General features: G+C 43.3%; 1 long non-coding RNA gene across 2 annotated transcripts; it reads left to right on the top strand.

The window, feature by feature from the left end:
* Positions 1 to 307: 307 nt before the first annotated feature.
* LOC139082214 (uncharacterized) lies at positions 308 to 3957 on the top strand. 2 transcript variants are annotated; one of them, XR_011537992.1, is made up of 3 exons: positions 308 to 508; positions 1103 to 1272; positions 2670 to 3957. It is a non-coding gene; the product is annotated as an uncharacterized lncRNA (long non-coding RNA). The 2 variants fall into 2 exon arrangements; XR_011537991.1 differs by lacking the exon at positions 308 to 508 and having other exon boundaries at positions 757 to 1272.
* Positions 3958 to 18877: the final 14920 nt, after the last annotated feature.

Genomic DNA, 18877 nt, shown 5'->3' with positions numbered 1-18877 from the left:
CCTGCCCCTCAGATTTTTTCCCCTTAGCTGCAGCCTTCACTGTGTAGGCAGCTATAACTCACTGTCAGCACCTCCTCCACCTTCCTTCCCAGCCACTCTTTTGTCTTTCCTCACTCCAAATGGGCCTTGGCCAGCCTTGGGAGGGGTGGACGGGGTGGGAGGAAGGGAATCAGACATACTCCTCCAAGCTTGGCTCTCAAAATGTAGGTAGCTGAATTCCTCCCACTGGCCTCACTTCTGCCTTGCATTTTTTTTTTTTTTTTTTGATTTCTCAAGAAGGCAAAACAAACTAAATGCTTGGCTCCTCGAGGGGTCCAGAGTCAAGAAGAGTTAGAGGGCTGCTGATGACCAGGGCTCTGATTCCACCCACATCCTACTGAGGAGTGGACCTTCTCCGGAATAAAGCATCTGTTTCTTCAGATTCCATATTCCCATCCTGGTCGGTGACTGCACATGGAGAGAAGGACGCAGCTCCTCATACTGAAATCTGCTTTCCAATATTTAGCTGGTCTGTAGCGTCAGGTCCCTTTTTATGATGACTTCTGAGTACTGGTAGTGATGGAGAAGGAAGATAGCTCATTCAAACAAAACTAATCATCAATGATCTATCTATCTATCTATCTATCTATCTATCTATCTATCTATCTGTCTATCTACCTATCATCTATCTATCTATCTATCTCTGTATTGGACATTTTATTTCAGATGACCCAAATGTTACTAACTGACACTGTGGCATTGACGATGACTGTCTGTATATTCTGTTTTTCTTTTTTCTTTTCTGATGAAGAGAATCTGTATGATTTGAAGTTTTATGGACATTAATTCATTTCCAACTCGTAGAAAACCCTGGCGTTCATGGCATTTGCTATTCTGCCACACGCGGAATATTTGTTCTGCGGGTTTCAGATCAGCACTGACAAATATTCATTGACCATTGAGGGTTTGGGTATTAGAATATTAGAATTTTCATTCAGAATCTTTTATTAACTGGAAGCTTTTTTTTGCCATTTGAAGAAGACAGTTTAATTTTTGTTTAAGGAAAAATTACGATGCAGCTCTGAAGTCAGAGTATTTCTCCACTCTTTTTTTTCAATGGAAGCAGAGGACGTATGACAGATTCCACTCCACCACATGTCTTCATGAGAAGAGGCAATACCAAGAAATGCAAGCAGGCACCCAGCAACCCAGAGGCACGACAACAAGTGGGAGGAGCCACTGCAAAAAAATGGAACAGGAAAAACAAAGAGCACAGCCGCAGTCCTGAGGCAGGTAGGTCATGCCTTTATCAGAACAGCGCTGGGCCATGGGCGCTGGGTCACAGGGTAGGGCAGGGTCTCTGAGCAGAGCCACATATCAACTATTGAACTGAAGTCTCCTTAAGTCCCCTTTTCAATGGCTCTAGAGTGGTCCTAGAGCCTGGGGTGGTCTCCAGTGGCCTCAGTTACACAAAGAGAAGAGGTGTGAGGGTTAGAGATGTCCATAGGGATCTACTCTGAGGCCTCGCAAAATTGTGAAAGAATGATTTACGTGGGTTCATTCTTCTTTATTGAATAACATAAAGACACACATTCTTAGTCATGTGTGTAGAAACAGAATGGGTTGTTGGTGACTTATTGAAACATTTCATTTCTTAGAAACTTCCGTATGAGATGTCGAGGGGTGTTTGTTTAAGTTAGGCATTTTATTTAATCCTGTACAATGGACAGACATAACAATACTTGCTGAGTGAATGAAGGAATGAATAACAGGACCAAACTATGGGAGAATGTCACGGTTATCAGTCTGCTCTTATCCTCAGTCCAGCAAACCTTAGTTGTCTGGGTCATTTTCTAATGAGAGAAGACATGATCCCTTCCTTCCTCTTCAGTCATCCAGGGACTTTGAGGACTGAAACCTGTCCTCAAAAAACATAGTGTTATTGGTCACTTGTATCTTAGTGTGATTGTAAGTCACTGATTCTGCAACCAAGGCTGCACTTACTTCATTTCTCATTGAGAACAAAAGACTTTACTATCCCCAAGGATTGGATGTTAGGAGACAGAATGGGGAAGAAAAACTGAGGGGAGCCTCCGACCAATGGTTTGCTAGGACCTGAGGCCTCTTCCTGGCCTCCCCTACATTTACACTTTCTCCATCTGCCTCAGTTTCTTCTTTGAGCCTAAATTTTCTCATTTGCCAGATGTATTAGTAATATCAGCCTCAGATGGTTTTCAAGGATAAAATGGCAACAAACAAACATATTTGTGTAGGAAACATCTGGTATAGTTCTTGGCATATAATAAATACTCAAAATGGTAATTTTTGTCCCTGCCATTTTTTCTTATCACCATCAATATCAGGGGCTGGGTTAAAGGGACAGGAATAATTGTAGAGTGAGACTTTCTAAACATATTCAATTTTAAAGCATTAGAAAGGCATGTCTTCACTACATTGAAATACATTGGAAATTGCATATAAAATATGATTGCAGTTGTAAGTTTGTGCTTTAAAGATTACAGAGAACCTTGGCAGTAAAGCAATTCCTTTGAGAACACTGATGATGAAGTGAAAAACATCAGCCTGAGGGTCAGAACAGTAAGGAAGCAACCCTAAGCAGACAGAAAAATTCACACTTCAGGAACCCACCTTCTGAATGTGAGGACACTATTTTCCTCTCCGATTTTCAGGCTGGAATTTAAGTTCTTTGGAAGACAGATGTATCCAATTCAGCCTGGGGTTCAAAGACCATAACATACTGAACACTCTGAAGTGCTGGGGGTGTTCAGGAGTCTGATTTCTGGGTGGATGTGTTGGAACTCCTCACCAGCTACAGGATGGCCGAGAACTGCAAATATTCCTGCTAAGATTCAGGCAGCTGGAAGTTCAGCTGGCGTTTACGTGAGCTGAAAGGAGAGATCAAGGTGGGTGAGCAATGGCCTCCGTTGTAGAGAAGGGCTTCTCTGCTCTCTAATGTGCTCTTCCCAGGCGTCTACTGCCCACTGCCGGGTGCCCAGCTGACCTGTACCCACCAGAGGTGCCAGCGAGGAAGACCCAGAGTTTGCCACCAAGGTGCTCATTGGTTTAATAAGTCACGTTCACAAAGATAATACATGCTGTTCAAGTTAAGTCCAAAATGTTACAGAAGCACAGTGCGTGTAGCTGCTTAAGTTTCTGGGAACGTGGGGAAGTTTCCCTAAAAGAGGTTGTTATGGACCGAATGTTTGTGTCCCCCCAAAATTCATATGTGGAAGCCCTAAGTCCCCAGTGGGATGGTATTTGGAGATAGGGCCTTTGGGAAGTGATTAGGTTTAGATGAGGCCGTGAAGCTGGGGCCCTCATGGTAGGATTAGGGTGGGCTTATAAGAAGAGGAAGAGACACCAGAGCTTTCTCCCTCTGCCATGTGAGGACACGGTGAGAAGAAGGCGGCTGTCTGCAAGCCAGGAACAGAGCCCTCTCCAAGAACCAAACCTGCAGGCACCTCGAGCTTGCACTGCTCAGCCTCCAGAACTGTGGGAAATAAATGTGTGTCGTCACCCATTCGTGTCTGTGGTACCTTGCTATAGCAGCCTGAGCTAAGATGAGGGTGGCATTTGATTTGACTCTTTTAAGGATGCATATGAGTTTAACAAGCAAGAAGGGATATTTTTGACAGAGGGAATAACCCATGGAGGGGAGCACACACAAGAACAGCACGGACACCGTATCTGACTGTTTTTCTCTTTGTGACGGGACCATACAGTGAGAAGAAACGGGGCTGAAAAGACACCAGTTGTGAAGGTTTTCTGTGCCGTGCTGAGGAGTTTGGCTTCAAACTTCAGACAACTCAGTGGGTTTCTCCCAACCAAGTCAGGCTTCCCAGTTTCCTGCTTCTGCGTCCTGCCCTTACCTCTCTCATAGTAAATTGCAATACGGTCTGTTGAGTGCTAGTTAGGTGTTTGTCTCTTCCACTAAATAAAGAATTCCTTGAGGTCACAGATTCTGGGTTTTTTCTTATTTTTTGGATGGAGTCCCATAGAACGCCTAACACATAGCAGGAGCTCAAAAAGTACGTATTCAATAGGTGTTCAGGTTAGACCTTTAAGAAGAAGTGACATTTCAACAGGGGCCTGGGTAGACCTGAGGGAAGAGCTTTCTAGGTAGTGAGAACAAGAGGCATGAAGGCCGTGGGGCTTGGTAGACTTGGAGTGCTTGCAGAGGAAAGGAAGGGCTTACAAAGGGGAGTGGGATGTGAGGAGGCTGGAGAATAGTTTAGAGATATAGGACTTGAATGTCTTGTTTGGAAATGCACCAACCTCTGGTTCAGCCTCTGCTTCAGATAAGTCCCTAAGAGCAAACAGTGATTGTGGCAGGTGTACTCGGAGATGGCCCCCAATGATCCTCACCTCCTAGTACTCACACACATCCTTGTGTAATCCTTTCCTGTGGAGTGTGGGCAGGGCCTGTGAAGTGACAGGGTATGTCACTTCCAAGATCAGATTATAAAAGATTGTTATTTCTGTCTTGTATTCTCTCTCCTTCTCTGACTCACTTTCTTGCTCTGATGAAGCAAGCTGCCATGTTGTGAGTTGCCCTAAGGGTGAGGCCACACAGCAAGGTCCTGAGGATAACCTCTTGCCAATAGCCAGATAGGAGCTAAGGCCATCAACCCAACAGTCCTCCAGAACTAAATTCTGCCAAGAACCACACGAGCTTGGAAGCCAGTCTTTCTCCAATTGAGCCTTTAGATGAGATCCCAGCTATGGCCAGAACCTTGATTGCAGCCTTATGAGAGACCATGAAGCAGAGGGCCCAGTTAAGCTGTGCCTGGATTCCTGATCCATAGAAACTGTGAAATAATAAGTGCATGTTGTTTTGAGTCCCTAAGTTTGTGGTAATCTGTTATGTAGCAATAGATAACTAACACAGTGACACGCTAAGATGCACTGAGACAGAAAGGGGTATGTAGGATGGGAGAGAAGCCCCAGTGTGGCCTAGCCTTTGGCTAACTGCTTCCCAGAGCATTGGGTATGGCAAGTTTCTGGGTGCGGCCCTATTGTGATGTTAGCACAGACCTGCAGCTGACAGCTCTGGCTTTGTGGAACTTGAGAAAGAAACCTCTCCTAGACTGAGTCAATGAATCCAAATCTCTCCTCCAACTCTCACAATCCCTAACAGGAACATCCTGTGGAATCTTCTGGGATCCCATTGAAATGGAAGCACCTACTTACATTTCAGACAATGTTACAAAGAACAACTTATCAATGCAGCCTAGGGAGTCGAAGCAAGGAATTGGCAGGTCAGGCAGAGGAGAAGTTGAAGAAAAATGTCATAGAGCTCATTGAGAAAATGTGTTTTCCCTCGAATGTTTTCTTAGGTCTGAAAGAGTCTGAAGATAAGTGGTACAAATAGCAGTGGTCTTTTTCTCTTTCTGTTCTGTTCTGTCTCTGAAGTTCAGCTGAAGGAATTGCTCAGGATTCAACTTGCTATATCATAGGCGTTGAAATTAAAAGAAAACCAAAAACCTAGTGAATGCCAAATATTTCTTCTTGATTTTCCCTTAATGCACTTCTGAACTTGACTAAAATATCAAGACTCTTTCTCCAAATCATGTTTAGGTGATATTTTAACATTTTAATCAGGGTTTAGTTAGAGTTGTAGTGTTCAAATTTTACTCCAAGTAAACCATTTGGATTGGAAGTGGTACTTTAGTGGGACTGCAGATGCTAAAGAGCTTTCCTTCAAACTGCACAAACTTAATTGCTTTTATCTCTTTTATATATTCAGGTTCTAGATAAGATTACATTGGAAAAGCACGAAAAGAGGTCTAGTGAGAAAATAATAAGACGGAATCTTAAAGTGTCCCCCAAAACTGCTGATTTGACCATCTGCAAGAGATTCCAGCTATCTAAACCATGATAGATTATATTCATTTTAATATTTAAAGTATACTTTTAAATATAATTTATTGAGTGCTTACCGTATACCAGACACCTGGATGAATTTATTTCAAAATGTGTGATTCATTTGATGCAGACGTATTCTTGGCCCCTAACCGGGAAGAAGATGGCCTCTCAGCAAAGAAAGCTGTGGTATCTTGATCTCTGCTCTTTAAGGATCTGGACTTGGGGCAGACGACACAGTGATCACTGTGACACTTGATCAGCTCACAGCAGGCTAAAGTTTGCCAGGGACTGACTCTGTTGAGTGGAATAATTAAAAGCACCCCCTTTGACTCAAAAAGATATTCCAATTTGGAAGATAAACTTTATAGTCCACCCTAGCTAAGGCTGAAAGGCCAAAAGTCATATGTGTGTAAATAGAAGTGCTTTTTGGTAAAATCAATCACATTTTCTGCTTCCACTCAATGTCAACAAAAGTTGATCACCAATATTTATGTGTGAAATTTATATATTGATAGTTTAGGTTACATCCTAGTGGTTCATGGTGCCGTAAATTGTTGGCAATTTTCTAATTCTCTTGACCAATATGTAAAATGAGTTTTACCCAGGTCAAGGGAAAATTATTCTGCATTGACTCACTTCTTCCAGCTCTGACGGTTTCCAAGTTGCCATGGATAACATTCATCCATTGGAAAGCATAAATATCTGCTTTCCTATATGGAGATGATGACTATCACGAATTTCTGAGGAGGGAAGCTACCACCCACACTGCACTTTCTTTTACTTTTCTCTCCTCCGAGGAATAATTGTGAATCAGAGAATAGCTATATGGGAATCAGAGCTGAGATAGCCTATAAATCACACTTGTCATCGTTGCCCCAAACTGTGGTTGATTTATGATACACCCTAATGCTGCATCGCTATGGTGACACCATTCTCGTGATATGAAATCACATACACAAGCCATCAGGGACTACTGAGAGACTACACAAAAGGAAAAATAAAAACAAAACAGAATCAAAGTTGGAGAGGGCTGAGATACGTATGGGATGCAAACACATCAGTGGAAAATCTGGAGGATGCTGGAAATAAATCTTCACACTATGGAGACCAAGGGGGACAATCCTTTGGTCAACACTGATTACCTAAGCTAATGGAGAATGGGGGGGCATGCAAATGCTGAAATAATGGAATGTTTGTCTCTAGGTACAAAGATGCTCCCATGACTTCATCCTCAGGCGCTCTCTGAGTTGGTTGTTTCTAAGCAGGGGAATGGCAAGTTTAGCCCCCAGTCAAAGCTGGGAGAATGTTTCTCAGTCATGTCAGTAGCAAAGTGTGTTGGGAGAAAGCTAAGAGCACGGCCAGGTAAAGGAAGAAAACCAGAGAGAGTGGGGTGACCAATCGTCCTCTTCCAGCCTTGTCTAAACTGGACATTGGAGATCTCAGGAGAAACTTGGGGAACTGCTGCATATCCATGTCCACCCAGATTAAAATTGCAGAGCTAGGAATCAGCTTCCAGTATCCATCAGCATTACCCCAAGAACATCCTTCCTCTGATGAGTCAATATTTAGGCTTGCTCTCAGTGGAATGTCCTTCATTAAAAAATCTCTGAGTCCCACATTTCCAAAAATCTGTCTGGGGTAATTTTCTAAAATATTTCAACAAAGGGAAACAGTCAATGATGAAGTCATGAAGGAAGCTAACGTGAAACCTAATTGTCCTCTTTTTGGGCTGCCATGAATTTTCTCTCCTTCCAGACCACGTCCAGAATCAGCTAAAACCCGTCAAAGCAGTGTGGGCAACGGGCAGAGACGGGGAGAGAGAAGGCTCTGGATTGTGCTTGCCTTTGCCAGAGCAGCCCAGAATCTTCCAGCAGCCTGTCTTTTCCAATTGTAAATGATTTCCTTGTGATGGTTATTGGGAGATGATTCCACACTTGTGGGTCTTCTGCCTTCGCATGTTCTGCCACTTAATTTCTTTCATTTTGCATAGTTACTTGTCATCACTTGGGGAGTTGAGTACAATCTCTTGGTAGACGGACTTGAGTTCAGGTCCTAGCTCTGTCTCTTGTAAGCTGTGATATCTTGATCAAGTTATCTAATCTTTCTGATTGTCAATTCTCTCACCTGTAGAGTAGAGATAATAATAGCCAGATTGTAAAGTGCTTATGAGGATTAAATGAATGAAGATATGACTACGTATGTGTATAGATTTGTCAATGCTGTCCAGAGAAACAGACACAACGGAGTGTGTCTGTCTGTCTATCTATCATCTAGAGAAAGAGAGATTTAGTTTAAGGAATTGGCTTATGTAATTGTGGAGACTTGAGGAGTCCAAAATCTGCAGAGTAGGCTGGCAGCCTGAAGATCCAGGAAGAGTTGCACTTCCAGTCCAAATGCAGCCTACTGGCAGAATTCCTTCTTGCTTAGGGGAGGTCGGTCTTTGTTCAATTGAAGCCTTCAACTGATTGGATGAGGCCCACCCACACCATGAAGAGTAATCAGCTTTCCTCAAAGTCCACCAATTTAAATGTTATTTGTATCCAATAAACACCTTCACAGCAACATCCAGAATAATGCTTGACCAAATATCTGAGCACCATGGCCCAGCCACATTGACACATACAGTTAACCATCACAGTGCATATGTACTTAAAATTAGGAGCTCTGTAGCTCCTTATATGCATCAAATAATTATAGGCAGCATAGACTCCCTATTACCTTTCAAGTAGTTCCTGACTTTATGTGGAAAAAAATTTCAATAACTTTGGCTGGTCATTCCAGACCCCACATTTTGGATCTTTCAAAATTTATTCCACTCTGGTTGTCTGCGCCAAATCTTGAGTTAAGCAAAACTCCTCTCTCCAGCTGACCTGAGGCAAATCTTTTGGGGGAAAAAAATGAAGCATGTCTAGGCAGAGATAGATGCTGAGGAAAAAGCAAATCCAGTCACTCTTTCCTCAAAGAGACATGTGGCCACTTCTGGAACTAGAAACTCCTCATTTTGGCTTTACTGGCATCACGCCACAGCTTTGATGAGGAGACCATTTAGCTTTGTCAGTTCCTTGAGGTCTCTGGGCCTTCTCGGAGTGGGAGTGAGCTAACCATTCTATTACCACCCTAACCACATGGAGCATATTTTTCACTCACGGCAACCTTTGGACCCCCTTGAAACAAACCTTTTACATATACAAGGATGGACTCAGTTGAAAGGACTCTTGTAGCTTCGGATGGAGTCACTAACATTGCAAACCTGTGGCGCAAGCAAATATGGTTCATGGGGCTTGTTTCTCTAGCTGGCCTCTTGGCTTTCGAGACATTAGTCTTGGCTTCCCCACTTGTCTTTCTCAGATTATGGTGTCTCTTGGTGTCACAAAGTTATATAAAGCTTTGACCACACTCTTAAGCTGCCTCTACAGAAGAATCTATTCAAGGAAATGCTATGCTTCCCTGGTCCTCCCCTCACTTATGACTTTTCACGTTCTTTTTGATGCCAGCAACCATCTTAGAAGATCGACTGATGTGAAACGAGATACGGCAAGTTAGACAGATGGGTCCTTAGATATTTTAGGTTGCTTTAAGACGATTGTTCCAGATTGACCACATTTCCATGGATTCCTCTGTGTAGTTTTCCCAAAGAGGCCCTCATCTCAAATGTTTCTCTGAGGAGCCAGTGTTTCTACTTGTTCAGCTTTTTCTGTCTCTGTTTTCGACATCCGTGTGACGTGAGGGCTTTCTCTCTCATCTCCACACAGCCTCTCACATATCTGTGCCATTTTCTTAAATTGCTCCTCTCTCTCCCTCTAGGCTGCCTAACAAACTCTTGCTCATCCTACAAGGTTTAGTTCTAACGTAACTCCTTCCAGGATATCTTCCCTGGAAATTCAACCACTTTCTTCTCTGTTTCCATAGGATCTAAATGTCTCTATTACAGCACTTATCAAGTTAATGTAATTGTTAGATACATGTCTTCCTCGCTGCTAGATCATAAGCTCCAAAAAAACAGGGACTGGGGAGTCTTGGTCTTTGAATCTCCATCATCTAACACAGACAACAGCAAAGAAGACCCTTAACAGAGTTTGTTGGATGAATGGATAGAAGGATGAAAGGACCCTTCAGGAATATCTCCCAGGAAGAGGTGTCCCAGTCAAAGTTTTAGTACCAACTTGCTGTGGGACATTGAGCAACTTGCTTGTTCTCTCTGGTTTTTCTCATGTTTCAAAATGGTAACCATTTTGATAACCAATTTGGTGATCACCAAGTTGATAACCAAGTCCTTTCCTCTTCAAATAATCTGCACTTCGAGCATGCTGCTAGGTTTCTGTGTGGCAGGCAGCTTCCAAGCCAATTCATGGTCATTCATTTTGAATGGTCTCAACACCCTACAATAAGCCCAGGTCATGTTGTTATACAAGCTGGGACTCAAGCAAAAGTCTTGTTCTTTCCATGCTGTTTATTGCCGGGTTCACTGGGATGAGAAAAAGAAAGGTTACACTCTCAGAAATCCTTCTTTCCAGAATTCATGTATCCTGTGAAGGCAGCTTAGCAGTGTGGTCATGGCCACATAAACCTTAGTGACACCAAGAGACACCACAATCTGAGAGATACAAGTGGGAGAGCCAAAATCAGTGCATCGAAAGGCAAGACAAAAGGCATGGAAAGCAAGTCATGAGCATGATAGACAGCGGGCACTGGAAAGGACCCAAGGCTGATGGTTTCACCCTGGATCAGAGGCACCTTCTCTCGGTGAACATTCTACACCTACTGGGTTCCCTTCTCTGATGTTCAGCTCGCTACATGCTGAGGCAGTCTGTGCTATTGTCAGAACACCGCGAAGGAATAATGGTCAAATCCTACTCAAACTCTGCCAAAGCCAGAGCCCACATTGTTTGAGGAAAAAAACAGCTGTGATCCTAGATATTCATATGTTGCAGCAATTATGATGAGTTCTGCATCCAGTTGTCATGAGCACTGAGTCAACCATGTGCTAACTGTGAGACTTTGAGCAAAACACTGAACCTCTCTCGACCCCAGTTTTCTCACCTGCAACGTGGGGGTAGTGATGGGTACAAGTACCCAACTTGTGGTATGGTTATGAAGTTTCAAGAGATGATAAATATAAAATGCTTAGCACAATGCTTGTGGTAAACTAATAACATTTATTGAGCACTTACTACTTCTAGTAGCACACGAGCTGCCATTCAGAGGATCCTCGTTTTCTTCTCTTTAGCAGAGAGTCGATTAGGACAGATACCAAAACATGGACTTCCAGCCATCAAATACATGAATATCATGCAAAGGGGGTTGAGTTTGGAACTAGAGTATTTGGTGTCAAGTCTCTGGGGCCACTTCCACTAGCTGGGTTGCGTTTTGTAAGTCAGTCTGGGCATCAGTTAACTGTGTGTAACTGAGAAGTTGTTACTAGGTGAACATTACTCCCTTGTTAATAAGCATAAACAACTCAAGCCCTTGAAATTTCCCAATAGATGAAATTGTTTGAACATTAAATCTGAGGAGTAAGATCATGTTAAAATCTTTCAAAGTGTATGCATGCATTTTCCCCTGGGAAAATCCAACATATACCTTTTCATTTTCTATGTTCCCCACAATCCTTATGCACACCAAGTTTGGATTCTTGACCTAGAAGGTGTCTAAGTTTTCTCTTCCAGCCTAAAAATGTTTGTCCATTGTATTGATGAAAAGCAACCGATGGACATTATTGCACAAAAATTATCATAGACATTTGTTCTTCTGTCAAAAAAATAACAAGAAAATTGCATTGAGGGGAACAGTGGTATAATTTTCATAAGCTCATTCAATAGTATATTTAAAAATACGTGAAAGTCAACATGCAGTGGAACAAATGATGGATCAGAATTAATATTCATTATCTTAGAATACTTGTGCACACACTAAACTATGGTGGATTCATATTATCTGCCCCACAAAGAATTGAAAACTCATTAAACCCAAAAAAATTCCATTTGTCTGTAGTGTCTGCACTCATTTTTCCTTCTTCTCCACCCATTCATCAATGGCTCTGTCTTTCCTTCTTATCAGTTTCTACTTCACACCACTGCCCAGCTCAGACTGGATGGAAAAAGGAGTTTTGCAAATACCCGAACAATAGGCTTCATGGGCTGGATGACTTTTTACCTCTGGTCCCCTGAAGGCTGCATCTTTGCCCCACATTTCCTTGGCTGCCACCCCCCAAGGCAGCAAAAGGAAACAATAGCTGTCAGTCCCTGCCAAGCTCTGCCTTTCCGAGATGCAGCTGAATAATCATTTACTGGGTGAGTGTATCTGAATTTCCCTGGCTACCTTCCACATACCTTCAAAACATCAAAGCCTACAGGAGCAGTGGGCAGGGCCCTCCCAGACGCCCTCATCTTCCTGCCACACATCCTGAGTCTCTGAGGCAGCTCCTACCCTCACCAGCCTCGTTTCGCTTCATCCATCCTTTCCTCAAGGTGTCTGGAAAGAAAAACCGTTGTTCCCTTGTAAAACGGACCAGTTAGAAGGAGAGACGGAGCGGTGCAGACAGCAACATTTGGCAACTTTGTGGCTCTGGGAGAGGATGAGGAGCTACGAAATAGATACTTTAAACAATTCTTACTTTCATTTCGGTACATGAAGTGACTATATTAAAATAAAGCCAGTAGATCCTAAGTGAGAGGACCTTCTATGACAAACCAGAAGCCTCAATGCCCTCGTTTTTCCCTGTACCCAGAACCCACACAGTTAGAGAGGGTGTCTGTGCTTCTGGCTGTTGCAGAGTACTGTAAGAAAAGTCAGAATATCAAGTGATTCAACACAGGCATCTTGCCAACTGTGAGAGCAAGCTGGGAAACAGTTTAAGGAAGAGAAAAATTCTTGTCTGTGAAGATGTCCAGTTTTTCTGAGTGTTGGTGTGGATATTTATGTCACGTTGGGGAAAATGATGGTACAGGCAGAATGCCTGATAGGAGGGTGGTTGCAGCCCGATCAGACAGCAGGTTGTAAGGGTTCTGTTTAAAAACAAATACTGTTTATGTAACGGCTCACACACCCGAATCAAAATAAGCCCTGTTAAGATGGCATTTTGTAAGAGGTCCAACTTATGGCTGTTGTGTTTTTTGTTTAGTTAAGCTGAGGACTCAGACAGATCTGTGTTGAGCAGCAAGTGGGTTAACAATTCTGAAAATCAGCCAGCTAGTGAGGTGGGAGCAGACTCGAGTGTTCTCATCTGTGAAATGGGAGCTACAATTGCTCCCTTCACAGATATCTGCGATGGAGGTAAACTGAGATAATTACCAGCTGCCAGATAGTGAGATTTTACTTGTTTACTCTGGGCACAAGATAAAGTGATAAAGTCCACCAATATGTACTTCAAAAAATCTTTGTAGGGAATCTTTAGCTTGAGAACGTAAGATGACACATAAAGATTTTTAACTAAGTCCAATACATATTTATTGAGTGTCCATTACATGTGAGGTGCCAAGGCACTGGGGATTGAGGTTTGTTGCTATTTCATGTATTTAAACCAGAGAAAGTAGATTACTTGTTGCTTGGGGTTGAAACAGTGCAGGGGAAAATTGGGGAGCGACCGTGAACAGGTATGAGGTTTCTTTGGGGATGGCAAAAAATTCTACAGTTAGATAATGGTCATGGTGGCAGAATCCTTCAAATATCCTGCAATGTATTTAAATACACTGAATTCTACCCTTCAAATGGGTGAATTGTATGGTATGTGAATTATATCTCAATAAGGCTGTTAAAAGAAAAGCAATGCAGAAAAACAGTAAAACACTAAAACAAAAAAAGAAAGAAAGAAAGGAAAGGAAAGAAACAAGAACAAAAGAAAACAAAAAAACAGATCTTCGGCAAAAATGCAAATTCACTTCGTTCCTATCCTCATGGAGCTTAAAGTCTTGTGATGTAGACACATATTTGCTAATTGGTCAAATAAAGAGGAGGTCAGATAAAGAATAAGTGGGAACTGGGCAGTGTGGTAGATACTGGTAATCACCCTGCAGTATACAAGCTCTACTTTTTTCCTTTGAGTGGGATCTTTGCTGAGGTTAGAGAATATGCTTATGGCATCCTCCCAGCCAGGCTGGCCCTAGGACTCAGTTCTGGCCAACCGGGTGTGAACAGAGGTAATGCGAGCACTTTTCAAGTCACGTCCCCTACTCTCCCCACAGAGGGTGAAAACAGCTTCGACCTTGTGAAGGGGGTTTGCTTTCTGTGGACGAGAGAACATCAGGACAGAAGGCCTGGCCACTGACTGTTCTAGACTGCCTCACTGTTTTCCTATCTGCTTCCATCCTTATAGTTTTTCTGTACACAACGTGCCTCTTTTCCTCTGGCTGCTCTCCCTAATGCCCCGGGAAAGTGAGTTCCAGCTGGGGTAAAGGCATTCTTCCTGGCTCTGTGGGAGTACCAGGCAGTGTTCCCTTTGATCCCTTTGGATGGTCCTGGCCCTTATGTTGAGTAGTTTCCTCACAAACCCCTGCTGATTAGTCCTCTGCTGAATATTCACCAAGGACCATCTGCTGATTTTGGTGGTTGTCTCTAAGTGCAGCTCTTTCTCCTCCAAACTCAGCCCTGCCTGCTCTACTCACAGTGTTGTGCATGCACTGCTCACAGTGGCATGCGTTCTTTGCTCACAGTGGTCTGCATGCTCTACTCACAATGGTGTGCATGCTCTAGCTGCCTTGGTCCCTGGACACTCGACGCAAATCTTCAACTCAGAGTCATCCAGATCTCACAGGGGTTCTCGCTTGACACACCAGAGACTGCAGACCTTTCCAAGGAGGCCAGCTGGGACAGTTGGAGTGCTGGCTTCATCTCTTTCCCATCTCTCACGGATCATTATCTTTTGTTGCTTCATGTACAATGTCTTGAAAATAAGTTTTCCACGTATTTTGGCTCTTTTTGTTTGTTGGCTTGTTTCAGGTGGGAGGGCAAATCTTGTTAATCTGTCTTGTCTGGAAGCAGAAGATATGCTTCTCACTGTCTTATTTAATCTTATCAACAAGCCTTTGAAATCGTTAACCCTCCTCCCGGTTTACAGGGAGGAAGGTGAGGTTCAGACAGGTAACACCACTTGTCTCAGCCCACACAGCTCGTAAGGGGTAGAGCCCAGATTTCATCCCAAGTTTATCTCTTGGAAGTAGTTGTTTATACTATTTCCTGTGCTCTGCACTCCCTTCACTGAAAATTCTCTGGGGTGAGAGGGGGGAGTGGGAAGAGAGGGCTTAGCCTTGGAAACAGGACCACAGGATAATCTTCGGAACACTGTGGGCCAGTTCCCTGCTCCTTTAGGGTGTGAAAATTAAGTCTGGGTGGAAATGTGAACATATGATTCAGACACAGGGACCACACCAGTAATAGTCATTTTTCCCTTTCTCATAGCAAAGGATCTTCCAGCCCAGTGGGTCTTAAAGTCGAAAACAAACAAATAAATGAACTCTTGACTAAAGAGAATATACAAAGTCTTAGTTATTAAGAACAATAAAATTGAGAAGACAAGAAAAGATTGAAAATTAATATGCTTAATTCCTTTCCTGAGATTCTGGCATATGCCCCCAATGGGAACCATTAATATCTAGGTATGAAGTTCAACATAGAGAATTTCATACTCTGAGTGAAATTGTGCATCACTTATTTTTTTCAATACCCCTCTTTCTTCTGGGGATATGCTGTACGCCATTCGGCACGGCTCAGCTGAGGCATGGTTAGGCACACGATGCAGACCCAGCCAAACATTAGAACTGCATTTCTCCAAGTGGCCCAGCTTTTAGTTTCATGCCCCAAGTTGGGTCATTCCAAGATCTTCCCCAGGACTTTGTCCATCTAGGGCTGAAAGAAAAAGGATTTTGTCTTTGGGATACAGAACTCGAAGGCATGAATCAGAGTTATCTGGGAGCCATCTCCCAAACCGTGCAAAGGAAACTTGTGTGTAGTGGGAGAGGATAAGACAAGACAGAGGAGAGGAACAGCCAAGAATTAGAATACAGTAGGCAGGGAGGTAATACATCAGAAAAAAGGAGATCATCAGAGTTTAGTCATTCGTAATCTCCAGATTCAAACAGGGCCTGAAGCCAGTACCTGGACTTCCTAGTGGCCAGATCCCATAAATCCTATTTTATGCTTAAATTGGTTTGAGTTGGGCTTCTATTACTTACAACCAAAAGAGTCCTGGTAAATGCAGTGAGGAAGTAACTTACCCAATCTAAGATCCTGAGTAAGTAGGGGGGCCGGGATGAGAATTCTACTCATTCTCTTTCAAATATACTGATCAAGAGAGAGAATTTAGGACCCTGTTTCTCCACCTTGAAGAAGTGAGCAAAGGCTGCCCCATGCACAAAACCTACTAACAAGTTTTGTTATTGCTGGCACATGCATGTCAAAACCTAACAGCTTAGTGCCAAGCACATTCTAAGGGTATCACGTGATCCTTCCACAACCTGTGAGAAAGATCTTCTTAGGGTCTCACTTTGAAGATGAAGGACTGGAGGCTCACGAAGGTGACATGCCCGAGTCCAGAGCTCGTTAGTGTTGGAGCCAGGATTCTCCAAGGAAGGCAACCTGGCTTCCCAGCCATGCTCTTGACCACTGCGCTGTCCTTCCCCGTGCTTGTGTATCAACGCCCTTCTGCTTGAGCACCAAGTGACATCAGGAAATGATCTTTGACCCGTCTCCGACAGCGTGGCATGAATTTCCATCCGGACCGGGCACTTTCCTCCAGATTTCTCACTGAAGAATGAAAGAGCAGGCAGAGGCTGCATTCTAGAGCAGAGGAAGCCAGAGGAACAGGACAGCTCTGCCTCTAGGAAAGCTCTCTTCTCACGTTCTTTATCCAAAGGATTGAACATTTGATGTTCGCTACATTTCGAGAGTGCCAGTCAAGATTGCTGAGAGTGAATTCTGGCGCACCAGGGAATATCCTTAACGTAAGTTTCCAAAAATGTCGCAGTCCCATCTCAAGTGTCATTCTAGCTGAATTTAGGTACACCTCTTGCTGAACCAATGAATCTCAAACAGATCAATGTGCTTTTCCTTCAGTGACAGCAACCCACTTGATTTCACAGAATTCCCAATTGCCCCAATTACAAAATGAGAAAAGAAAAGCCCAAAGGGAAAAAACTGGGGCCAGTGAAGTCTTTGCGGTTTCCAGTATCTGATGGTATATACCATCCGTGATTCAATAGGATGCATGTTACTCTAAGTGGACAGACGCCTGTTTGAACAAGTGAGGCCAGGAAGTAATGTTCCTGATGGGGATATTTTATTTGATTTTTTTTGTTGTTAAAAGTAAGTAAGCTTTCAACTAGCAGTGGGACCAAAGCTGAAAAACAAAATGACACAGACACCTCTGGCATTCCCTACAATGGCTTCGGCTCTTATCAACAGTAGGGTTTAGAGAAATCTTGCTGGGACGACTAGAGAGAACTCAGTAGGGGTTGCATGTTTCGACAGACAGGGTGGAGCTGGGAAGCAATCACAGAAGGCCCACCCTGGGTCTGGGCTGTGGGAACAATAAACACCGGGTAGACTCCCATGTCACAGAAGGAAGAGACCGTCATTAAGCTCTTTGTAAGAACGGAACTGCAAGGTCTCCAGTGGCTTTGGGGCCGGTGTCATCTCTTCCCTGAGGTCATCCTCACACGTCTTTCTCACACACCAGATGGTCTCTGCCTCGCAGTTGGTAAGCTAAGGCTCCTCTTGTCCCAGTTGGCCAATACCTACAGGCTAGAGTTTGCAGGAAGAAAGTACGTTTGGAACTGAGAAGACTGGAGTATTGCCCCAAACCTGCTTGGGCAGCTTCTCTTGGCAGATGGGGAACAGGGTACCATGAGTCCTTGTATTTGCTCTGACACTTACTAGCCCCGGGAGTTTGGGCAAAACCCATCACCTCACTGAGCCCCAATAGGATCATTTAAAAAGTGATCAGTTACAGCCTGAAGAAACTTTAGAGATTATCTAATTATGATTCTAAAAATGAAGGAAATATCCAGGGGACCATTGCTTGTAGAATTTTTCAGGAGATTCAAAATTCCCCATGTTTGTTCTTTACCCTCAGGTAAAGGGTTCTTTACCCTCAGTAAAGGGGCAAAAAATATATCCTAGGGAAACATCAGAATCCTTCACGACATATTCAGAGGACACTGCATACTAATAATTCCTGACTATTTGTCTTTCAACTCATTTTTTATCCCAAACGCAAACACAAATCAAGGAATCCTTATCTCACTTGCCGCAATAAGAATTTTAAAGCATTTTATTATTTCCATTGTATTTCTTTTTCAATTACCTTCTAATTAGATGACCTTGCCTGCCAAGTGTTCTAGCCGCAGGCTTGTTCTCTGCTTAATGCTTGCTAATCTCTCTTTTTAACAGAGAGGTATTAAAGACCTACCAGTTCTGAGCCAAAACACTTCCCCTTGATGTCAGCAGCAGGTGAGACAGCGAGTCTCTTCAATTATGTTCGGTCCCCGAGATTTCACTGTGATTTTGTTCATGCGCTTTCGAAAACCATCTCCAGAACTACCAGTGGGGCCTGGTTCGCGTTTTCTGCACTTGGGAACGGGGAATGCAGACTGTCCCGTGCCTAACCGCAAATCCAATTAAACAGTTTAGTTCTCCGTAGGCTGAAATCAGTCCTGGCCATTCGAGAGGTTTCCTTGCAAAGGGCAGAATTCTGGAGTTTTATCACTGTTTGCTTTGGTGCAAGCTTTATACAGGTCTTCCATAAAAATAAATTATTTTCAAACAATTCTGGTCCTGTCCAGTACTTCCTGGAGAGCGACAGGACTCAGCAACTAGCACCAAGCCTTGTACTAGCCATCCCTCTAACCATTTTGGAAAGTCAAGCTTCTTGAGAACTGGTGGAGTTTACATTCATACACAGCTACTGAAGTCAAGATGATCCTATCCACACAACAGTATGCTTTAATGTTGGAGTGTGTTGGAATCTTATGAGGAGGGAGTCCAAGCTTCGGAGTCAGGCTCAGTCTGTGGTCTTCTCTGA

The sequence above is a fragment of the Equus przewalskii genome, chromosome 3, assembly GCF_037783145.1.
Source record: "Equus przewalskii isolate Varuska chromosome 3, EquPr2, whole genome shotgun sequence".
Classification (NCBI taxonomy): Eukaryota; Metazoa; Chordata; class Mammalia; order Perissodactyla; family Equidae; genus Equus; species Equus przewalskii.
Note: the sequence above shows the minus strand (reverse complement) of the source record. Positions and strands in the feature narration are given on the sequence as shown.